The sequence below is a fragment of the Hemicordylus capensis genome, chromosome 2, assembly GCF_027244095.1.
Source record: "Hemicordylus capensis ecotype Gifberg chromosome 2, rHemCap1.1.pri, whole genome shotgun sequence".
Lineage (NCBI taxonomy): Eukaryota > Metazoa > Chordata > Lepidosauria > Squamata > Cordylidae > Hemicordylus > Hemicordylus capensis.
The window spans coordinates 325,197,094-325,221,558 of NC_069658.1; the positions used below are offsets into that span (position 1 = coordinate 325,197,094).

General features: G+C 43.4%; 1 protein-coding gene across 4 annotated transcripts in view; it reads left to right on the top strand.

Annotated features, from left to right (window-relative positions):
• The window catches only part of CACNA2D2 (calcium voltage-gated channel auxiliary subunit alpha2delta 2), an 885,048-nt gene that overhangs the window by 364,703 nt on the left and 495,880 nt on the right, over nt 1-24,465 (top strand). The gene's annotated exons all lie outside the window — the stretch shown is intronic.

Consider the following 24,465-nt stretch of genomic DNA (forward strand, 5'->3'; position numbering starts at 1 on the left):
AGGGTCTACTTTGTTTCTTTTTAGACTGTGAGCTCTTTGGGGACAGGGATCCATCTTGTTACTTTATGATTGTTTTCTCTGTGTAAACCGCTTTGGGAATCTTTAGTTGGAAAGCGGTATATAAATATTTGTATCTGTCTATCTATCTATCTATCTATCTATCTATCTATCTATCTATCTATCTAATAATTCATATAATATCATTTGAGCATGTAAGGATGTAAGCATGCCCAAATATGCTTTGGGAAAGAACAGGGGGGCCTCTTTTAAATGAGGATTTCCACACCCGCCATGTCAGGCCTACTGGAAATGCCTTTTTGCATTTCTTTCCATCCATTTTCTCCATGGTTCTCTGTTAGCTCAGTTCTCTCGTGTGTTTCAAGCAAATCCAGCTGAAGCATTGCACTTACACAGCAAAGCCTTGAAGAGGAATGCAAAAGGGCAAATTGCTCCATGGCCCCACAAGGCTGAGGGCGCAACATACTACTGTATGACTGTTGTTCTCTACTGACAACATTTGTGAGTGCTGGAGGAGGGCTCCAAGGCTATGTTTTCCCCCAGGTTACCTCTCTGTGTCCCTAGCAAAACCTGTCTTCCAAACATCTCTGGGCAAGAGGATGATGTCACTATGTTCCAGGATACACGGGTAGGGTGGGGACTGTCTTTCTATATCCTTGAGTTTGGTCCTAAATGGCAAAGAAGTCAACATTGATTAAACATTCCATAAGGATGGAAGTGGTTGAAAACATCTGCCTACAAGGATTTAGCTATATAAATATATTTTAATGCAAGCGCTTCCCTCCTGCCTACTTCCACCTATCCTTCCTTCAGTAATGTATTTCTACTGGGGTTATGCAGGCTGCAATGCACTGAGCCTGGGGAACATTTTAAAGTTCTGCCAAAAATAAATAAATAAAATCCCAGACCTATCCAAGGCAACAGTTTAATTCTACTTCCCTGGGTATGACAGTATACCAAGTGACAGCTACAAATGCATGATATAAAGCCACAGCGCTACAAAAGGAGAAATGGTACTGTTAAGTACAGCTTTCTGCATTTTTGTTCTCTCTGTCTTTAGTTATCTCTTTGTGCTAGGGGTGAGGAGGAAAACCTGATGGCTGAAAACCTTTGAAAAAGAAAGTAATAAATAAAGCACAGATCAACATCAGATACTGCCTGCAAGTATTCTCAAACATACACACACATACACATTTTGCAAGATTTCAGCCAGGAATTTATTCTTTCACACAATGTTGTCTGCCATGGGGGCATGGCCTTTTAAAATCTCTGGTGGTGACTGCAGTTGTCCAGCAGTCATAAGAAAACTATCTTTAGTCTCTTATTCTTAAAAATAAAACTCGAGGAGCTTCTCACTGAAGGTTCAGACAGCATACAACAGTAATGATGAGGGAATGTTCTTCAGAAAGCACTGGATTCTGCCTTTCCTCTTTGTTATCTCATGTGTCATGGTTAGTTTTGATACTGTTATAAAAAAGAAAGAAAGCTATCACTAATTTCTGTTCATCCCCTCATGTTTAGACTGCTGTAATAGCAACCTCAGCCCTGACAGGAGCAGCCCTATCTAGGTTGGTTTAAACTGGCCCAGTGTGGAAGAGCACCCTGTGGAAATGGCAGCAGATTGCTCTCTTTACACTAATTATTGGGGAAAGCACAATGCCCCAGAGAGCAGCTTTCCAAACACACATTTAAATCCTGCCTTTAAATGTCTTGCTTCTATAAATAGATGTAATCTCAGCTTTCTACTTCATTGACACCCCGGAAATGGTAATGAATGTCCAGAGCATCACTTGGGCAAAACAAAGGTGCAGAGTTTGGGTACATTAGCTAGTGAATTGTACTACTTGTTAATTTTAGTGGCAGGAAGCAGACAGCTGGTGGAAATGGAGGGTTGTCTGCCTTTGGGCAGAAGGAGCCATTTATGACAGCAGTAACAGTCTCCTAAAGAGAAGAGACACAGTAGGTTCTATTAGCACATATCCAGAATCCCATGTTAGAGGCACGCGTCAATACCCGAAGAGGCTAATGCCCCATTTATTCAATTATCTTGCAATTCCAACAGTGCCTAAAACCAGATGCTGAAGAAGCAAGTTTGAAATCCTCCCCATGCCATGCTGTGTGCTGATGAGTTCAGCAAGCACATTTCCCTAACCCTAATTGAGGAAGTCAATCAAGCAAGAACATTTTGATATGCCCGTGAATGTGCTAGAACTGCCCACTAGATCACACACCTAGGTCCAATTAAGTGTGTGTTTTAATGGCACAAAGGAAGCAAGTAGGGAAGTTAATTGTGGAATTATTTTAAACTGTCTGAGCTACATGATGTAAGGAGACTTTAAGTCCTCCCCCAAGGTAGAAAATGGATGACAGTCAATGGAGTGTCACAGGAAGGCCAGATTTATTTATTTGTTTATTTATTTTACACTAGCACCCTCTTAGGTCATTCTTACCAACAGCTATACCTATGTAGAGCTGCCCTACCTGGTAATAGCTCAGTCGTGAGAAGCAGTGGGATTGGTCCCAATCCTGGCAGTCTATGACAGGGGAGCCCGGTTTTTTTACCCAGGCTAATAGTGGGGAAGAAGGGTGTGAATGTGCCCATCTACATACTTCCTATTGTGTGAATGCTCGGGGTACCTGCAGCTCAAGTGTTCACAAAGCTGGGCAGCAAGAGCACCTGGCAGTGAGGGAATCCCCCAATTCACCGCACTCCTGGCGTGGTGCATTATAGGATGTAGGAGGACTTCCACCTCCAGCTCCTGGCTCTGCCTCTCACCATGGTGGTGCTCGTATGTCAGGCAAGCAGCAGAGCTGTCGGGTAAGGGAGATCATGTGTGGGAAGGCAGGCAGGAACCTGCCTTCTCACCCACCCTCCCCATCGAGGTGGTCAGAATGACCTCTCTGTATACTGTATATATGACCTCTCTGTATACTGACCTCTGTATATTTCCTCAACAGCAGGCTCCTCTAAAAGTTACAGAGCCTTGCTGATTACTCCTTCCTAGCATTCATATTGGAAGGGTCCTGGAGTCGCTTGGTTATGGCAGATTTTTTGAGAGAATGGATTAAAACAGACAGCACAGACACTGCATGGCATCTTAAGCAATCAGCTTCAGGTCTTCAGTTGCTGCAGATGACCACTTACCATCTGGTAATGTGGTCATCTGAAAAGACCTCTCGGCTGGACATGTGAGGACAGGCCTTAGTTGAGCACATGCTTGGTTTGTTGAGGGTCTCAGGTTCTATCCCTGGTTTCAGTTAAAAGGATCTCAAGCAACAAACCTGGGAAGGATCCTTGCCTGAGGCCTTGGAGGGCTGCATTTACTCTGGCCTGACTGTGCTTGATTTTTCAAGCTGAAATAGCAGCTGGGAAGGGAGGAAATTAGGAGTGGGCCCACAGTGAGAGGAGGAAGAATGTAACCCTTTGCCCTGATCCAGATGGCACACCACCACCTCCCATGGCTGCTGTTTCATGGGAGAGATGCTCCTGTTGGTATCAATGGGAGTTTTCCTCCTGGGGAAAACAACAACCAGGGAGCAACCTGGATCAGGACTGTGGTGGGGAGAAAGCACCCACACACACACCTCCCACACAGTAGTGATTGTTAAAGGCCCCATGCCCCACATTGTGGTCTCAGCTGTGATCTGCCCCCACTTGTGGCTGTTATTTAAGCTTGGAAAACAAGTTTGCAGGGCCAAACTATGTGTTAAATGAAATGTGTACTTTGGCCCTTCCATTTTTCAGTCACTTCTCTAGCAAAATGTACATGTGTCGGGTCAGAAGGAGGAGAAACATTAATATAAGATTTAAAAGCTTGAGCTGAACTGCAAGTGATCTAAATCTCTTTCCTACAGTTGCTTCTCCATAGGGAGTGCATACTGACTGAGTCCTCATTATAAAGACTTACCATGGATCTGCCCTTTTAAGTTAGTGTAAAGGTAAAGTCTGCCGTCAGGTTGGTGTTGACTCTTGACGACCACAGAGCCCTGTGGTTTTTCTTTGGTAGAATACAGGAGGGGTTTACCATTGCCTCCTCCCATGCCGTATGCCTTTCAGCATCTTCCTATATAAGTGTAGTATTGTGTATTGATATACTCTGGTGATTAGTGGCTGACCCTTGGATGTTAGTGTTTCAGTCCCTCCTAAGCTTCCTTAGGAGGAAGCTAAGGAGCTTCCTCCTTAGCCACTTCCTCATCAGTCACTCCTTAGCCACTTCCAAAGGGCTTTTGTCCTGAGAGCTGGTGTGGCATAGGGGCAGATTAACAGAGTTGTGAATCAGGACTTTCCTGGTTTGAATCTCACCTTTGCCATCAGCTCACTAGATGGCCTTAGGCAAGCTGCAACTGCAAGATGGGGATAATGGGTGTGGCAGGAATTTAAGAAGTGCTGTGCTGCTGCTCAAAAGCCGTTTAATGACACATTGCAGGACAGCCCTGGTGTCATCCTGTCAGGGCTGCCTTTGAAGTGGTTCAGCAGCCCTTGCACATCCTTCGCATTGACAGGAGACTTTGCATCTTGTCACCCAATAATATTTATCTGACAGAGGATTACCTCAGTACTTCATGTATGGGAAGTACTTTGCACAGTCAAAAGCTGCTACACAAATGTAAAGTAGTAGTAGTATTACTGAGCCATCACCCTTTGGTGTTAATCTACAATGTACCATAGCCTGCGGCTATTGCTGCTTGTATGAAGTGATCCAGAAGCAATTCAGCAACACTGTGTGGCACTTTTATCACCCTGCAGGGTTGGAGGAGCAGCCAGGTTTGTTGAGCTGCAGTAACAGGACAAACGGATTGGGCTTTGGAGGGCAAGCACCCTGGTGGGTGAGCATTCCCTCTTCCATCAAAGTCACTTGCCAGCACTGTTTCTGGCCATTGTTCCTGTTGCTGTGATGCCAAGGCCAGAAACTCCAACCAGAAGTGCCAAACACTGTTTTCCTTCTCAGTCATGACAAGGAGGTCAATTCGGCTACAATCCACTATGGTAGCAGGGCAAATGTAGGGGAGGGTGTTCTAGGTTACCTCTTTTACTTCACACTAACTTGTTCATCTGCTAATAATGTTGACACCATCTTTTGTCCTTCCTAATGCCTTCCTCCCCCAGTACTTCTAGCTGTAGCATCATAGGGCACAATTTGGCAAAAGGCTTTGCATGATCAAATTCATGGGATTTTAAGCCTGTGATTATGAGCTTTATTCCACAGAAACTTAAGCGAACAGAAGATCTCTCTGCCTTTGTGTTAATAATTTGGCATGTACATGGCAGGGATTGGATCCCCCTCCCTCTTACTCTATCGGGATAAACAGTGAGGGTACAAATACAGTGTGTGACATTGTCAGTCAAGATGCTGAGGAACACATTTTGTTCCCCAGCTGTAGCACATGCTTCAGCCAGAGTCTAGCACAGACACCAATGACAGCATTGCCCTCCCCGCCACCTCATCCCTTGTTCCTTGGAGAAATCAATATCATTCCCCCAAACAATAGCACAAGGCCTTAAGGAGATATTGATCTATAGCAGTGTTGGAGAGGGGAGTGTTTGTAACACAGAGATGCTCTTTTGTAAGTGAAAGATAATTACCAGATCATAGGAACACTTGCTGAATAGGACAACATTAAATGGACATCAAGGTGAAGGCCACCAGTGCCTGTGAATGAAGCACTGAAATAACACTTTTCTCCTGGGTCACTGCCTGGACAAAACTCCCTCCTCCCTTTTCGGGTCTGTCCTTGCCATTTGTTCCTATCTGTTTTCTGTGTTTATTTTCTCTCAATTTGTATTGTTATACGATTCAGTCTTTTTGCCTTCCGCTGGCCTCGCCTCAGTTTTAACTCCTGCATTGTGTACGGTGGTTACACATATTTTTTTGCATTGATAGAAATAAAGTTGTTTACGGCTTAGGCCAAGGGTATTTAAGAGAGCGCCGCCATCTATTAAGATAATCAGGGGAGGTCTGGTTGCAGTTGCCACCGGCTCGTTTGGTGGTGACCCAAAACTGGGCCTTCTCTAGGGTTGCCCCGAGGCTCTGGAACACACTCCCAAATGAAATCAGAATCTCCCCATTTCTTGTGTAGTTTTAAAATAGCTTTTGAAAACACATCTGTTTTATCAGGCTTTTAGTTTTTGATATTTTAAAGTTGAAACGTTTATTTATGGTAATGTTAATCTGTTTATATTATTTTTAGGTTTTGATTGGATTGCAAAACTGAGATTTTATATAGGGTAGAATATAAATGTGTCAAATAATAAATAAACACACAGCATTTAAGAGGGTAGCTAGTCCACCTAAGGCTCAATGTATATCATCCTTAATGAAATCTTTTGTTCAACCATACTGTATTTTAGGAGGCTCAAAACAGCAAAGTGAAAGAAATCTGTTGGCCTTTGCAGTATAGATTGGAACAATCATTCTCCAAAATTGAGGTAGACTTACCTAATAAAACTAAGATTGTGCAAAACGTTTGTCCATTTCATGTTTTCAGAGCAAATGAACAGTTTTGGAGGATCAAAATATTTCTTCAAAACCATCCTTTCCCACCTTGTTTGCTCAGGTGCCTCAAAAGACAAGAACAAAAGGAGGCTTAAACCAAAGAAACTCACATTGCACCTCTGCTTCTGAGGTGCAAAGTGAGCTTGTTTGGTTTTAGCCTCCTTTTTTGCTATGAAAGAGCATAGATGCCTGCATAAGCATGAGGACTGTAAGATGCCATTTGGAGCTTATGTGGGAGCTTTCAAAATCCCACACTTTATTGTTGTCTGGAAAAGCCCCTTGTCTTAGTTGTCAGTACTGAGGATTGAATTGCATCTTAATTTGTCATGAGCTTTTAGCATTCACTAACAGGTCACTTCCTTTTGCATGCTTTGCTTTTGACACATTGAGGCTCTATACATGTTTGGTGTGTAGAGTCTTACTGTGCTCTGCGGGAAGAGCAGGCTTAGACCACTCTCCCTGCAGACGAGCAGGGAGCCCTCCCTGGGGGGCCAGATCAGCGGCAGGGATTGGTGGCCACCTGCCCCCGGAAGTCCCAAGATGCCCTGCACAAGTGCAGAGGGCATCCTGGGGAGACCTCTGAGGCCAGGAGGCTTGTGTTAGCCTCCCAGTCGGGTGTCTCTTTGTGCCGCGTCGCCCCACGCCACAGCATCTCACGACCAAAAAACCCCCAGTTTAACGGAGCACTCACTCTGTTAACCTGCTTTAAGGAGAGGGGGAATTAGGCAGGCTAGCCACCATAGAACCATCAGGCTTGCCCGTGAGCCCAGCAGTTCCCACGGTCCACAGAAACCTGACTGGGCTCCCTTAGCCTGATTTCTGTGGATCGTGGGAATAATGGATGAGTTTGTGATAGAGAAGGAAGATGTCAGTTGGTCTGGTGAAATCAGAATATCCATCACCTTCTGCAGTGTGATGGGAAGAGCTCCTGTCCCTCCCTAGGTTCAGGTATTCTGGCCACTGGACGTTATGGTAACACATTGAGGCTATTTACACGAGCGTGCAAAACTGGGCTAAGGGAGCCCCCACTTTTCCAAACCCGTGTGGACTGCTGGGATTGGGCCTGATCCTGGCAGCTGCACAGTGGCACACCTGCCTAAGTAGCAACCCTCTTAAATGAGGTTAAGGGAGTGAGCAGTCCCTTAACCTCATGTTCGTAATCATTTTTGTAATCAAGCAGCCACAGCTGACACACTGGGGATGGGATCCCCATAATGCACTGTGCATTCACGCAGTGCATTATCAGCACCCTTGGGGCAGGGCGACATGCTGCAGCATGTCCCAGCACCCCAACTCCCAGAGTTTCCGGGAGCACAGCTGGTCATCAGGGTGGATGATCCCCCCGCCCAGGGAAGAGAGCTCTGTCATCTGCGGGGAGGGTGAGTTAAACCTGCTCTCACCACAGAGCTGTTCCCATGAGAAGAGTTTAATTGTTATTAGCTCTAGTCATTAAATATCATTTGAAACTCTTTTCTCTCATGAACATTAAAGTAATCACCAATATCATTGCCATACAACTGTTAGATATTTTGTCCATATCTGGACTGCCTCTCACACCTCTATACAAAGGAGGCTTCTGTTTGTGAGCATTTAGTCTTTGTACAGAGCTTTGATTTGTGTATATATGTATGTATGTATGTATGTATGTATGTGTTTGTTTTTGTTTGTTTGTTTGTTTATTCGATTTCTATACCGCCCTTCCAAAAATGGCTCAGGGAGGTTTACACAAAGAAATAACAAATAAATAAGATGGCTCCCTGTCCCCAAAGGGCTCACAATCTAAAAAGAAACATCAGATAGACACCAGCATCAGGCACTGAAGGAATGCTGTGCTGGGGATGGATGTGGCCAGTTATTCTCCCCCTGCTAAAGAAAGAGAATCACCACATTAAAAGGTGCCTCTTTGCCAAGTTAGCAGGGGTGGGACTGAGGAACACATAGAGACCTTTCTCACATTTCGTAAGAAAGGGCTTGGGGCATGAGGGGAGGAAGGCTGTAAAACCTTACCTCCTCCATAGATGGCTCGGGATGCGGTTTTGCCGCCGGGAGCCACACGGCTCCTGGCAGTTCTGACAATCAGCCGAGACCGGGCTTGGCTTTCTTAGCCCGGTTTTGGCTGATCGTCGGAACAGCCTCATGAAATTTCATTCATTACCAGGGTACTTGAGAATCATCCATGCCCAACAGAGGCATGCTAATTGTAGATATGCTCTTATCATTCTGTTGCTTGCAAGTTTGCTCTCTTGGTTGAAGGTATAAACCTTCAATCCTAGTCAATAGCAGGGGGGGGTTCCCCTCAATTTGTTTGCTACTTTGCAAGGATTTACCAACAGTTTCTGCAAGTGTCATAATGTTAATCTTCAAATGGTAAACTTGGCATATGAATGCCTCCAGTACATTTGTGTCATCATCAATGACTCTTTGAGTGGGTCTTAAGCAGTTTCAGAGTAAGGAGAGAGTTCTTAGAAGCAGAGTGAAATGCCTTCCAGCAAGATAACTTATTCTTTCCAGCCACCATTCCAGTCGTATCATATCTTGAAAGGGAATGGGAAACCTGGCAGTGTGGTGGCTTTGAGTGGCCTAAGTGATAGAAACATATATCTGAGGAATATACAGTGATTTGGTTCACTAGCAGCAGGCATAAAGCAGGATCTTATGGCAGTATTCTCTGCTCCTTTCTCTGGTTATCCAGCTATCAAATTAGAAGTGAGGTTTGAGCTACTATAGCACTAAGAAAATTATATACTGTATACAGACTGTGCCTGGGTAGGTTTTAGGGATAGCTGACTTATAATAAAACTGCATGGCTGTTACATACAAGCTAATCACTGATTTTGCAACACAGAAAAACAATGCCCCTGCAAAACCCACAAAAGAAGTGAACCTTTTTTTTCTTGTCTAGACTTTTGTAGTCTTTAAAAAAAAAATAGTCAGCCTGCCCTACATATTGTCTAAGAACAATTAATTTGTAATGGCATGAACCCTTCTAGGAAGCCCTGTCCTTGGAGAGCTGGGAGGGATGAACATGCAGTCTTGCATGCATATTAATTATAAAGGTTCTGGTTTAGCAAAATAGGTATTAGTGAAATTTGAATGTATCTTATTTGGAAATCTGGGGAGCTTCAGTAACATTTTCATGGGTGTGTTTTGTTTTTAATATCCTACATTAATATGCATTACATCAGGAGATGGATCCAAAGTATCGTGTGCAGAAGGAAATTCCCATAAGGGAACTTCCCCATCCCCTGTGCCTCCAAAAAACTACTTCTGAAGTTCAGGGCACATTCAGAATGAGTGGGATGGGACACCAGGAGCTGCAGGGAGAGGGTGGATTGCCCAAATTTGGGCAAAGATGCCTTCTTGTACAGGTGCCTCTGCCCAGTTTAGTACTTCAGTTCTGATCCTAGTAGTCTTATGCTTCTGTATGATTGAAGGTGGTCATGTACTCCTGGGGAGAACTCTGCTTATACAGGTTTCAAGGTTTAAAATTCCAGGAACCCACCCTTGTTAACTTTCTGTGTGGCATTCTCTGCCTGTTCAGAGCTACTTTTTTTGCCCAATCTGCAGTGTTAATACCATCACAGGAGCATTGCCTTGAAACAGGAGGCAATCTTTGCCAATCAGTGATCATGAAGATAATGTGATAATATCATGTCACCACATAACCAATAAGGTGATGACATCATGAAACCAAATCAGAATCAAGGCAGGAAACATCGCCTAACTCTTAATAGGCTTCTTGATGATACACATAGCCAATCAGATTTGATGACATCACAAAACCAAATCAGAAAGAGGTCAGTGCTTACTGCCCTCAAGCTCATGAGTAGACACATTTGCTCCATTTTCATGGAGGAGGGATGAAGTTCTTTGCACAACTTGTAATACATGTGCTTCACATCACATCAGTTGTGAATTATGCAAACATTTAAATCACTGCTTTTCTTGCAAAATACATGAAAGCAACAATGAAATAATTGGACCCCTGCTTATATGTATTTATCAAAGAATAACTATGGCTAAGATGTGCAAATATTCACAACTGCCATCCAGGTGTTTTAGGGTACTTGGGTACAAAAATGTTCATATGTAGTAGCCTTATGGTTAGAAAGCACTCTCCTATACTTGGAACAGGCATTAATTATGGTAAGATATTATGTGTACCTTATTTCTCATCCATAGGTTTATTCCATGAAAATAATGACACTACTTGGATTGCTACTTTAATATTGATTGGGACCAGCATTTGCTTGACAATGAGCAAATGTTTGGATTTGGGTCAATCCTTATTTTGGTGCTAAGCTAAATTCTAGAGCTGCAGTTATTTGTAGCTCCTGGCATGTTTTGTGGCAGTTTGTGATTTCCTCCAGCCTACAGCCAAAATTAAGGAACAAAATATAGCTTGAAAGGAAGGAGGGACCCTAAAGAATGGGTTGTAATGTCTGTGTGCCTTTGCCAACTCCTTATATGACTGCAGTTTCCAGCAGGCCCATCACACCAGCGTTAAGTGCCTGCCATCTCCAGGCAAGTGTTGGCTTCACAGCCCAACCAGCATGATGTGAAAATAGCAGCAAAAAGGAAACAATGTATCTTAAATAGCCCATTACTGTTGTTGAATACAGTCTTGACATTTTAAAAAAACCTTCTTTTAAATATTGTCGCTGTGTTTCCAGCTGTTAAAATCAGCCATATTTAGTTATCGTAATAACCAAATGCAGCGGTTGATTTGAGCAGCAGGGAGGTGGCCCCATTACTCAGAAGGGTTTTTAAATGATCACATTTTCTTTATCACAGTGGTGCTTTCTTGCCTATTAAAAATCTCTTTATAGTCTTGGCACCTCTAGCTTAGATGACTGATGTGGCTCCTTCTTATTGGCTCAAGCCTGTTGAAAATGCTTAGCAACGCTCAGGTTCTACTCTGCTTGAACAAGATGCTAAAGAAAGATGTTTTACAGGCATCTTGTAAGAAACAAAATGTGAAAAACAAACTACCCTACCACCTCCTTAGGCCTTCTAAAAGTGAAAAGTTTATTTCTCTAAAAATATATATATGATAAACTTGCTCGTTCACTGTTACACTGGCCTTTGCAGCTGTGGAAAACCAGAAGGCCCTGATACTACGCTAGTGGGAAAGCCTAAGAAGAGAGTTCATAATATTTGACAAGAAGACGGGAACCATGCCCAGTTAAATGAAATAGGCCAAATGTACTAGAAATGGCTAGATCTGAAACTCCTTGAACAAACTGATTCACAATCTAAACTTCATTTAGATTATCACTCCAATCCTACTGCAGATGGGATGAGGGTCGTTTTGGCATCTAGCATTTCAAAATCTGTGAAGTATGCAGGCACAATATAATTTCTGATTATAGCCATCAACAACATAAAAAAATACAATCATTAAAACACAGTATAACTATTACCGCCACAGGTCAGCTCTTATGCAACTGTCAATAGCTGTGGTGCTACGAGTTTCAGAACTACCGCTGAATAGTTGTGCCAAACAGGCCCCCAGTGCTTCAAGAGCACTGTTTAGTTTCCTTGTCACGACCCCATGCCGTTACCCTCTTTGGAGGAAGCACCTCCTCTTTCTGGATGAGCAGAATCTTATTATTTATTTATTTATTTTTTATTTGTTTGATTTATACACCGCTCTTCCAAAGATGGCTCAGGGCGATTTACTTTAAAATAAAAACAATTTTAAAAATGGCTCAGGGTGTTTTACATTAAAATAAAAACAATTAAAAACAATGAACAGTTAAAATCAAAAACTATAAAAACAATATAAAACCAACAAAACATTTAAAACTGTTTTAAAACCCTGGAAAACCAGACCAAACATTTACAGTTTAAAAACCCTGGAAGGCCAGGTCAAGCAGATAGGTCTTAAGGGCTCTTCTGAAGGCCAGTCATGAATTCAGATTATGGATTTCTGCCAGGAGTGCATTCCACAGCCCTAGAGCAGCTACAGAGAAGGCAGAGAAGGTTGAGTCGCCACCAGACGTACTGGTGGTAACTGGAGACAGACCTCCTCAGATGACCTTAACGTGTGGTGGATATCATGTAGAAGAAGACTCTCTCTTAGGTAACCTGGACCTAAACCATTCAGGGCTTTAAAGGTAATAACCAGCACTTTGTATTTTTCCCAGAAACATATCGTCAGCCAGAGCAACTGTTTCAAAACAGGCATAATATGGTCTCTCCGGGTTGCCCCAGAGACCAATCTGGCTGCTGCATTCTGAACTAACTGAAGTTTCCAAACTACGTACAAAGGCGGCCCCACGTAGAGCACATCGCTGTAGTCAAGTCTGGAGGTTACCAGCTGATGCACCACTGTTTTGAGGTCGTTGTCCTCAACGAATGGGTGCCGCTGTCAAATCAGCCAAAGCTGATAGAAAGCACTCCGGGCTATAGCCTCCACCTGAGATACAAGGGTGAGGCCTGGGTCCAGGAGTACTCCCAAGCTGCGTACCTATTCCTTCTGGGGGAGTGTAACCCCATCCAGCACAGGAAGCTTTAACTCACCCCTCAAATTCTGAGCCCGCACAATGAGCTTCTTGCTTGGAGGTGCTCATTGTATGAACTCTCCTTTCTGATCAGCTTCCCACTACCTACTCTGATTTGTAAGACACTTTCACAAGTTCAGGCAACAGAAGAGATTAATTTATACGTTGACTGTGTACAGAACTATCACTTCTTCAGGGAGTATGACTTTTAGCAGGGTTACATAAGCTTGTTCACATAATGGATTTTCCTCTGCACTGCTTTTCACTTAGTCTGTATGAGTGATTTTAAGTTATGGCACAACAAGGCTCTTCCCATGAGCAGCCCAACCCAGGCTAGAGCAGCCCAGCCTGGACTGGGCTGCTGGTGTGGAGCACCGGGATCACTCCCGATCCCAGTGCTTCTGCCCCTGCTAGCCCAACTCTTAACCCTGGCCCTTAACCAGGATTAGAGGGCATGAGTGCGCCCTCAACCCCATGTTCAGGATCGTGTGTGTGCTCTGCCTGTACACAGCCCGAGTGCACACAGAATGCATGATGACTCATGGGGGAATTTACCAGTCCCCCTCCTGGAGAGCGGGACTCATTTTCTGGGCCTCCAGCAGGAGCAGCATGGATTGTGTGGGTGAGCTCCTTGCTCATTTAGGGGTGAGGTAGGTTCAACCCTGCCTCACCTTCCCCACCCCTCTTATGGATGTGAGAATGTCCTTCTTATGTATTATTGGAATTACTCAGTGATTCTTAAATTCTAAATTGGCCACCTTTGGGCATCAGAGGGAACCTCTGCAAACTATGCAAACTTACCTCAGGTTCACCCCCATGACGTCTGAACGATCGGAACCATGGTTCCTGGACCCAACCATGGTTCTGATTCTTCTCCCAAACCTGGGAATGAGCCCTCAATTGGAATTAAGTTACACTCACCAAACTGAGTGTCCGTTGCCTCCAATGTGATGTTCAGTTTGTGCAGCTTGCACAAACAGGAGTTAAGGGGGAAAGCTCCTCCCTCTCCCCAGTGCAATTGGCTGCTGCTGCTGTCCTTGCATTGGAGGAAGCCCACACAGCTAGGTTCTCCCCCTTTGCAGTCTCCCAGACTGCAAATGATAATCGTCTGGGGGAATGGACACAAACTCCAAGTCTGTTGAACCCGCAGTTTCAAGGTACATTCAAAGGTGACCAGTAAATGTTGTTGGCCTGCAAATGGGGCACAATTTGCTATAGCTAATCTCTCCAGATTTTCCTCTTTTTCACTATAGTCTGACTAGCCACTTAAAAGTGCGCTGTGGTCCACAATTCAAGAGCCATGACAATATTACTGGACCTCTGTGGTTCTTGATCAAAAGAGCAGAATACACAAGATGTCATTGCATATGTAAAGACAATGTATTTCACTGATGCAGAAATTATTTATAATAATAGGAAATAATATTGAAATGGCTTATTCAAAATAGAGCATTACAGATTTTATGCAGTGGGAGGCTGAAAATGTATGATGTGGCAAATTAGTAAGTATTGCCATGGTTGCTCATGGTGAACAAACCATTTAGAGTTGGATTCATTTAGCCACACTAACACTAAACCCACAATATGCCATGACAAAACAAATGACAAAATGCACGTTTCAGGTACTTCTATCACAAAAACAGACAAGAGAAGGCACTGTGATTTCTCCTCTTTATTTGTACTTCCAAATAAGCATTGTACTCCATATTTAATAGATAAAGAAGCTGAATTAGAATGTCTTTCATTATAAGAAAATAGAAAGGCATAACTGGGAAGGGTGATTGATAGATGCTAGCATTCTGTAAATAGATATACATTCATTCAATAAACAAACAAACCTGGAAATGTATAGACAAATGTGCAAATTCACTGGTTATCATTATGAATAATTATTCAGTAGTTTGCATCCATCATGGTGGGGGCTCTAATTTCTCAGTAACAAATGATGAGGCTTCCAGATCACCTTCTTACCAGGTTTTGATAAATACTTTACAGTTATTCACTCTAGGGACATGTGCTGTATGCTTGGGTTTGTACAAATAACCACCTGCTTGCTCAATCTCTTGCTCATTATGGTTAATTAAAACCAGAGGTGCACCTAGGTAATTTTGGAACCTGGACCTAAGGGCCTTTGGAGGCCCCACTCCCCTGCAAATCAAGCATCATCATGCTCCACTGGGTGACCATACCACCCAGGACAGACTAAAGAGGATTTGGTGGCCCCAGGGACTGTGGAAGCCTTGGACTTCAGCCCTGAAGTCCAAGGGTAAGAGCACCTCTGATTAAAACAACTAGATTAGGACTAGCTAGCAAGCAAGCTTGTCTGCAGAGGTTATAAACTATGGCGGATTAACGTAGTAGCAAATGTAGCATTTGCTAAATGTAGCATTTGCTACAGGCCCCGCATTTTTGAAGGCCCTGCACGCCCGGCGCCCAACTGGGAATTAAAGTTAACACTTTACCTGTTTTATTTGGTCCATGTTAGATAAAAGATCCTCCTTTTTTTTTTGCTAAATGTGCCTTTTAAGAGAATGCCCAGCACAGCATTTGTCCATTGGCTGTTGCTGGTGCCTACCACGTTTTTCTTTTTAGAGTGTGAGCCCTTTGGAGACAGAGAATCATCTATCCACTCTTTATTTTTCTATGTAAACCACTTTGAGAACTTTGATTGGAAAATGGTATATAAATGTTCACTGTTGTAATAAGTATGAGTTTGTGGTTTGGTCTCCCATACTCCAAAATATAGCAAATGAAAAAATTGAATTACTTTTCTATGCAAGTAAATAATTTATGTTTTAATATATATGTGCATTTTTAAAAATTTAGGGCCCCTTTATAACATATGCTACAGGTCGTGCACTAGCTTAATCTGGCCTTGGTTATAAACACCTCTTTGAGAAAGGGCTGTGTACCACCAATCTTGAAGGAGGCAGCTGTATACCACTTACTGAGAAAAAAGTGTTCTAGATCCCTCTGATAGTAATAATTACTGGACTGTCTTCTGACATTCCATTTGGGGCAAGGTGCTTGAGTGTGTGGTGCTCCCAGCTTTTATTCCTGCTCTTACTCTGCTCTACCTGCATCAGCACTTACAGGCAAAGGAAACCCAAGTTCAACGGAGTGATATATTAGCCTGATTGTCCTAGCTGCCTGGTGGTAAGGCTAAAGTATATCTTACTTTGGATGAAGGCAGTGCCGCGACTTCCATGGCTAGAATTGTTGTAGTACAGACCTTTGCTACAGGGGTGTTGATTGAGGATCTGCAACAACTGAAAGCAATAAAAATAAAGCAGGAACTGCATTTCAAGACTGAAGTGACAGATGATTTTGGTCACAGGCATTGGCAGTTGCGACATATCCCCGTAGGGGCTGGTAGCCCCAGTGTCAAAACTGGAGTGCAGGACTGTAGCATAGGGCATTTCAGATGTTGCTTTTGGCATCAGTAAAGCATGTTGGAAGGGACACCCACTTCTCCATTAGTATGTGGTCAAAAGCGAAGTCTCCTGACATAGCTCTTCTGTTACCATAGACCTGGAGAAACGGAAAATAGGCCCCTTTCAGGGGTTTCACAATGTAAAATCCTTGTCAGCTCCTGTAACCACATTATCCCAAACCCCACTCTGCTATAGTGTGCCCCTTAAAAGGTTACTTCCAAAGAACAGAGCATTGTGGGTAATAAGATGCAAATTGAGAAAAAGACAATAAGCCCATATTGCAAATGCTTCTGGTGGGGACTAGCTTTTAAAAAGTCAGCCTGATTGCCTCTCTGACAATTTGCATAGCATTAGCCAGAGATATTTTCTTTTTAAACTTGAACTTTTTTTCTAGAGGTCACCTCAAACTAATTACATCCCCAATGCTGCTTCACAAAAGAGGCTCCATGAATGTGATTATAGGGTTTGAAGTGTAACCAGGAGATTTCCCAGTACTAAGGAGGGAGGAGAAAAGGGCACTAGCCATGTGAACCCGGCTAGCTTTTAATGCATAAATTCAGGTACTTTAATTATAGAAGCTTTGCATTTATGGTTTGGTTTGTATGGGCTTTGGAATATGGAGCTTGTGTTGAGTGTAGCCAAACAGCAACATACAAAGTTCAACCCTTATTGAAAATAAATAAAAGAGTCTATCCACTAACCATATGTTTTCATCTCATGCCAAATTCCAATTTCCAGCTGGGAACAATTTTATGCTCGAAGTTAATGTAGCCAGGTTGAAATTAATCTCATTCTCTGAGGTAAGAGTAATATCCAGCTCCAAACTGTCCATTTTATTCTTTGTCTAGGGCTTGTTTGACTCCATCGTTATATTTATTTGCTCTCCATCTCCAACATTCATCATGAGAGTCAAAACGCCTTCTCAGGTGGTAGCTAGTCTAGTGGAAAAGGGTAATGCAGAGGTGATCCTGACCTAATATTTTTGTTTCTCACTGAATGTTGCTTGTAAATCATTGCCTATGAAAAATGTTACACTGATATGCAAAATCCATAAGATGTTTGCCTGCTCTGCTTTATCTAGATTTGGCATTCTAATCTTATTCCTGTATGCATGAACAATATTGTTCTGAAGCTATACACCAAACTCCATAACACAATTCTGCCATGAATTGGTTTCTTTGTCTTTATAAGTATGATGGATTTCAAAAACTTTGCACTCTTTGGTAGGTGGATTTCAAAAAGTTTCAGAAATTATCTATCTGTCTATCCATCCATCCATCCATCCATCCGTCTGTCTGTCTGTCTGTCTGTCTATCTATTTATCTGTTCATCTATCTATCTATCTATCTATCTATCTATCTATCTATCTATCTATCTATCTATCTATCTGTTCATTTATCTATCTATCTATCTATCTATTGAATTTCTATACCATCTGATCAGTGTTCACTCTAACTGGGATTACCAGAAAGCCTGGGAAAACAGGTGCGTCTTCAGGGTCCTCCTGAAAACAAACAGAGAAGGAGATGATCTTATTTCAGCAGGGAGCGAATTCCAAAGCCCCAGAGCAGCCACAGAGAAGGCCTGGTCCCGAGTTACCACTAAACGAGTTGGTGGCAACTGTAACTGGACCTCTCCAGATGATCTTAATAGACAAATAGGTTGCATGACAGAGAAGGCACTCTCTGAAGTACGCTGAACCCAAGTCATTGAGGGCTTTATAGGTAATAACCAGCACTTTGTATTTCGTTCGGAAACATATTGGCCGCCAGTGCAGTTCTTTTAGAATTGCTATATTGTTATATGGTCCCTTCAGGTAAACCCAGAGACCAATCTGGCTGCTGCATTCTGTACCAATTGTAGTTTTTGAACTACAACTCAAAATATTGCATTGATCAGACTGAAGAAAAGGGATTCTGTTCTTAGGAACTGAGATTGGGCAAGGGCACTTGCTATTTCTTAGCATCCCCTGCCATCTTAAGTGTGAGCTGAGCAATTCTAGCAAGCTCCCCAGACTCTGTATGCTGGGTTCAGTTGTCACTAAAGGCACTCAGACAGCGAGGAGAATATGTATATGTGTCTTCTGATCATTTCCTTTCCAGCTTCTACCTGTTCCCCCCTGAGCCCTCCTGAGGCTGCTTGCCTGTCCTCTTTTGATAACAAGAAATTCCAGGGTGGGTGCCAAGGTATATCATATTCATGCATGACTCTATGGACAGGGTGAAAACATCATTCTTAGTTAAATCATCAGTACATGACCCTCAAATGCTAGGTCCAAATGGCCTGAGACCTATGGAGGGCATTCAGCCCTCTGTGCTAGCGACTGTCCTCTGAGGTATTATCAGAGCTCATGTTTTTCGTCCCACCTCAGATTTGGATTATTAGCAGCTCACAAGTGAAACTGCTCAACTGTATCAGAACAATTCTTAGTGAAGACAATGTCTAAAATTGTGGAGGACACAGTAGGAGAAATCCAGTACTACTTGCATCAGAATCAGAACTTCTTCCAGAGGTTAAAAACAATAGTCAATGATTAGGCAATCACTCATCTGATACACCAGTTTATCTACCTGTGGAAGTGGCTGCTGAAGGATGGTATGAAATCAGCTACCACCGAGGTTGGCTTTTAAAAGCCAACTGCATAATTTGATGACCATTAGCAAGGTCTGTACTTACACAGGGTATGTCTAGATATGAATAATCAAATCTCATGCTTCAGTGCAAAAGCATTGCTTGCTTCAGTTGGAAATGAATCTCTTATGTATGGCTTTGCACTATTAAGTATATTGTCATTATAATGCTTTTATTATTTTTAAATCCTTTGTCTGGAACATCAGCTTAGCCTCTGGAGCCAGAGGCAATGTGTAAGGTGAGACTAACCTACAGTGTGATCTAAATTGGCTGGAAATGAAACATTTGATTAGGTAGACTGTGGAAGAATCTGCTTGATGGTTCTTTAATCCCTTTGATAAGGAACTAATGAGTTCTTTTCCAAAGGAAGATCCAGTAGAAATGACAGGCTGGCCATATAAAATGAATAATCTCAAGCTAAGGTTTACACATGAGACAAGCATCTTGACTGTTGGTTCATGGTGTAGCCAGCAGTTTAAGAAAGAAGCACATGGAACACCTGGATTATTCCACTACATGGTTTTATTGGGTCACTATGACATTGCCTGCTTGAGTTTCTGGTGTGAGATTAAATGGTGAAAAGTGAGGTAGGGGTGTGTGTGTGTGTGTGTGTGTGTGTGTGTGTGTGTGTGTGTGTGTCTATATTCCTTCTCTTTTTTCCTATCCAAAGATTGAGTATAATCAGAGCTAATCAGAAAATTATGAGCTGCCTGATTGCTGATTAGATTCCTAATGTTAATATAGTCAAGAAGCCCCTCTTAGTGTTGTATTTTAGCAGAAGTGTAAAAATAAAGTCTTGGAAGGTAAGTGAAGAAACCCATAGTAATAGGGTTGATGTGTATGGCCTTGAAAAAACAGCATCAGATAGAAGTACCAGGTATCTCTGATGAAGTGCTGGAGGTAAGATGATATTTGTGTGTATGTGGCTAAGCTATGAACCTCTTGTGAGATTAGAGTGCTTATTAAGCAAGATGTGGGTCTCTTACCACAAGAATTATTGTAAAGAAAATGTGATGGCTTTCATATCATGAGACAAGAACAGAATGCAAGTGGCAGAGGAACCAGGATCCAAGTACCTTGGATGGGCAGGATGCAGTTCCTTCTTTCAAAGCAGAGCACCTAGTTTTGGTGCAAGTCATTTCAGTTGGTTCAGTTCCTATACAGATTGTTATTTCATAGCAATTACCTAAACTGGAAGGGCCAACATAGAAGAAAGCATGAAGTTAATAGATTTTTCACTTCCAGAATTCTACAGTATTTTGACTAACAGGCCGTTATGTGCCAATTCTTTCATCATTGGGAGCTGACTAGCTGATTTTTTAAAATTCAATTCTATGGCTGAAGCCATAGCTCTACACTGGCATGCTTGGCTGAAATCCACCACACTTGGCCATGAGGCCAAGCTTTAAATTGAAGATCTTCCATTCGACAGGGACAATCTGTTTGGAAAAGAGACAGATGACATGTTAGAAAGAATTCACAAATCGTACCAAAGGTCTACTTTTCATTCCTTTCATCACCAAGAACATCAGAAAAATAGGTACCTACCATATCGTTCCTTTCATAAGCCATCAGCTCCTACTGAAAAGTCCACCCAGAGAGCTAAACTGTCCTATAACAAGAGGGCCTGATGCTCTGTCTGCCTCTAGGCTCCTCCCATTTGCAGGCACCTGGCAGGATATGAACATGGACCTGTGGGACTGACCATCATATGGTTCAGGTATGTTATCGAGTTTCATACCTTACCACCCTTTTCGGCAATGCGTGGTACTCAGCCCAACCTGACCCTGCAGCAGGAGGCACACTCCTTGCTCCAAAAGGATGCCATTCAGTGAGTACACTGCCCAGAGACATGAATTTTAGGTGGTATAAAAATATGTTAATACATAAATAAATAAAATACACACCCATTTGGCAACAGGGTTTTACTCACGATACTTCATGATCCCGAAAAGAGATGGGGGCCTGAGTTACATCTTAGATCTCTGTGGCCTCAACCAGTTTATTCACCCCAGACACTTCCGTATAACCACCCTCTCTCAAAACCTACAACTCCTATTGCAGAACGACTGGTTCACATCTATAGACCTACAGGATGCTTATTTTCATATTTCTAACAGACCTCAACACAGGAAATACATCAGTTTCTGCATTGGGAGGAAGATCTACCAGTACAAAGTACAGTACAGACCACCCTTTGGTCTGTCCACAGCACCAAGAATTTCCACAAAATGCATATCTGCATTTTGTTGTGGCACATCTCCACCAACAAGCCATTCGTCTATTTCCATTTCTAGATGACTGGCTCGTGATGGCACAGACAAAAAGAGACTTACATAAACACATTCAAACTACACAGCATCTGCTGCACCGCCAAGGTCTCTGTGTAAATTGGGAAAAGTCAAAATTAGCCACCGCAAGGTCCATAGAGTTTCTGGGTACTGTTTTCAACTCCCAGGAAATGCTAGCCCTGCTTCTGTCTTGGAGAGTGAGGGATATTAGAGTCATGGCACACAAGATTCTAGCTTCCAAACGACACTCAGCGAGATCTGTGCAGAAAATGTTGGAATTCATAGCTTCCACTACCAGCATCTTACATCTAGCATGCTTCTGTGTGCGTCCCCTGCAACAGTGGTTCCTGTTGATCTTCTGCCCCCAGAAAGACTTCCCAGACACGATGTTGTGGATACCAGCTGCCATGCAGAACTCTGTACTTTGGTGGACTAAACACCAAAATCTGCTCGAGGGCAGGCGCTTTACTCATCCACTGTCGTAAATCTTTTAGCTCGGCTAACCCAACAGGATTTACAACCCCCTTCAGCACTCCACGGTGAGTTAACAGAAAGCGGCAGTGGAACTGCTCGAGTGAAAAATAAAAGGCTCACAAAGAAAAACAGTAAATGAATTAAGTCCCCAGAACTGAACTAGGTACCCCCCTTTAACAATAACTGAGTAATAAGTGAACAGAAAACACAGAGCAAGGAATGAAAATAGCGAAGGACAACAGAAGCAAGGAATTAACAGAACAAAGCAGGAAAGCATAAACAAGGCAAACTGGAACTTGGACAAAGTATTGGAATTCAATAACACACTGTCTGTGGAACAGTGAAAGTTGCAAACAGCACCTGAGCAAATGAGAGACTGCCAAATGTATATGGCTCAAGAGAACCAGCAGCCAATCAGGCTTCCCGGAGTCAGCACTTCGGCTTCCTCTCTAGTGATCTCCTGCGCCTGCGTGACTTCCACTGAGCTTCCCTCTTGAGCTGTCTTCTCAAGACAGGTGAAATCCCAGGCTCCTCCCCATCAGAAATCATGTCTGGCAGCTGTTGCAAATCCTCAGCTCCAGAGTCTGGTCTCCCTGCCAACTCCTGTTGCTGTGCCTCTGAGCCCTCACTAGCAGGCGAATCCTCCCATTCCTGCTCTGACTCTTCTGAGTCAGAAGTCTGAGCCATGACATCCACCCATCACCACATTGGTCACAACAGATGCCTCCAATATGGGACGGGCCACCCACTGTGCCACACACAGTGTATCCGGTCTTTGGAGCAAGTACAAGAGTGGCTTGCATATCAACCACCTAGAATTACTAGCAATTTGGAAAGCGATGAAGGCCTTCCTTCCAACGCTAAGTGGCACCTCAGTGCTAATTATGACAATGTTACAGCAATGTACTACTTGAACCATCAAGGGGGCACATTCTCACCTTCATTGTGCTGTGAATATCTGGTTCTGGTGCCTCAGGCACCACATTTGGCCCCTCTGCAATGCATATTGCTGGGAAGGAGAATGTGTGGGCGGACTCCCTGAGTCAGAGCCTACATATCCAGTCCCACAAATGGTCCTTGAACAAGACAGTTGTCCACTCCATATTCGAGCACTGGAGCCACTCGTGTATAGACCTGTTTGCCACAGAAAAGAACAAACAATGCGACCAGTTTGGCAGCAGAGTGGGTCACAATCGCAACTCCCTGGGAGATGCTTTTCTGCTGCCATGGGACAGGGGCCTTCTCTACCTGTTTCCTCTACTGCCACTTATTCCAGCAGTACTGAGGAAGATCAGGGAGGATTCAACCAATTGTATCCTGATCACTCCCTGGTGGCCCTGCCAAGCTTGGTTCCCCATGTTACTGGACCTCTCCAACGGTCGACTCAGTACATGAAGTTGCCTGACCATCCAGATCTACTTACCTTGGAGCACGGATCAGTGTTTCATCCAGACATCCAGAGCCTCCACCTCACAGCATGGAAGATTGATTGTCAGTAATCCAACAGGAGGAACGCTGGTCTTGTGGTAGCAAGCATGACTTGTCCCCTTAGCTAAACAGGGTCTGCCCTGGTTGCATATGATTGGGAGACAACATGTGATCACTGTAAGATATTCCCCTTAAGGGATGGAGCTGCTCTGGGAAGAGCATCTAGGTTACAAGTTCCCTCCCTGGCATCTCCAAGATAGGGCTGAGAGAGATTCCTGCCTGCAACTTTGGAGAAGCCGCTGCCAGTCTATGTAGACAATACTGAGCTAGATGGACCAATGGTCTGACTCAGTATATGGCAGCTTCCTATGTTCCTAATCCAGGACCCAGCAGTGTTGGAGGTCATATCAGCTGCTAGGAAACCCTCCATGCAACATTCTTATGCTGCAAAATGGAAGCGTTTCACTGTTTTGGCTACCGCCAAGCTTGTTGAACCCAAGGAGGCCTCCTTGGAGTTTGTTCTTTCCTACTTGTTACGTTTGAAAAGTTTGAACCTCTCAGTTCAAATCTTGCTGCCATTGCAGCTAATACATCACATGTCCGCATTTTTTCGTTGGACCTTGTTAAAAGGTTTTTCAAGGGTTTGCTTCCCTTATGCACAAGCCCTTTGAGCTGATGGCTACCTGTTCCTTTCAGTTCCTGACTATCAAGACAGCCTTCCTATTGGCAGTTACATCTGCCAGGTGGGTGTCGGAACCGCGGGCACTACGGGCTGATCCACCATTCCTCTCCATCCAACAGGACAAAGTGCTGCTGAGACTTGACACACCGTACTTACCTAAAGTCGTGTCTCAATACCACGTTTCTCGGGATATTTGTCTCCCAGTGTTCTTCCCCTCACCCTCCTCGGATGAAGAGTGCTCCTAGCACACATTGGACGTTAGACATGCCCTCTCCTTCTATCTACATCACACTCATCCTTTCCGCAAGTCACACTCCTTGTTTGTCTGCTATGCTGGTCCTAACAAAGGGAAGCAGGTGTCCTCACAGAAACTATCTGCCTGGATCACTGCTGTGATTATGCAAGCATACATCCTTGCTAAAAAGTTGCCACTGCCCTTGATTAGAGCACACTTAACAAAAGCTATGGCTACCTCTACGGCTTTTCTTCATGGAGTTCCTTTGGATG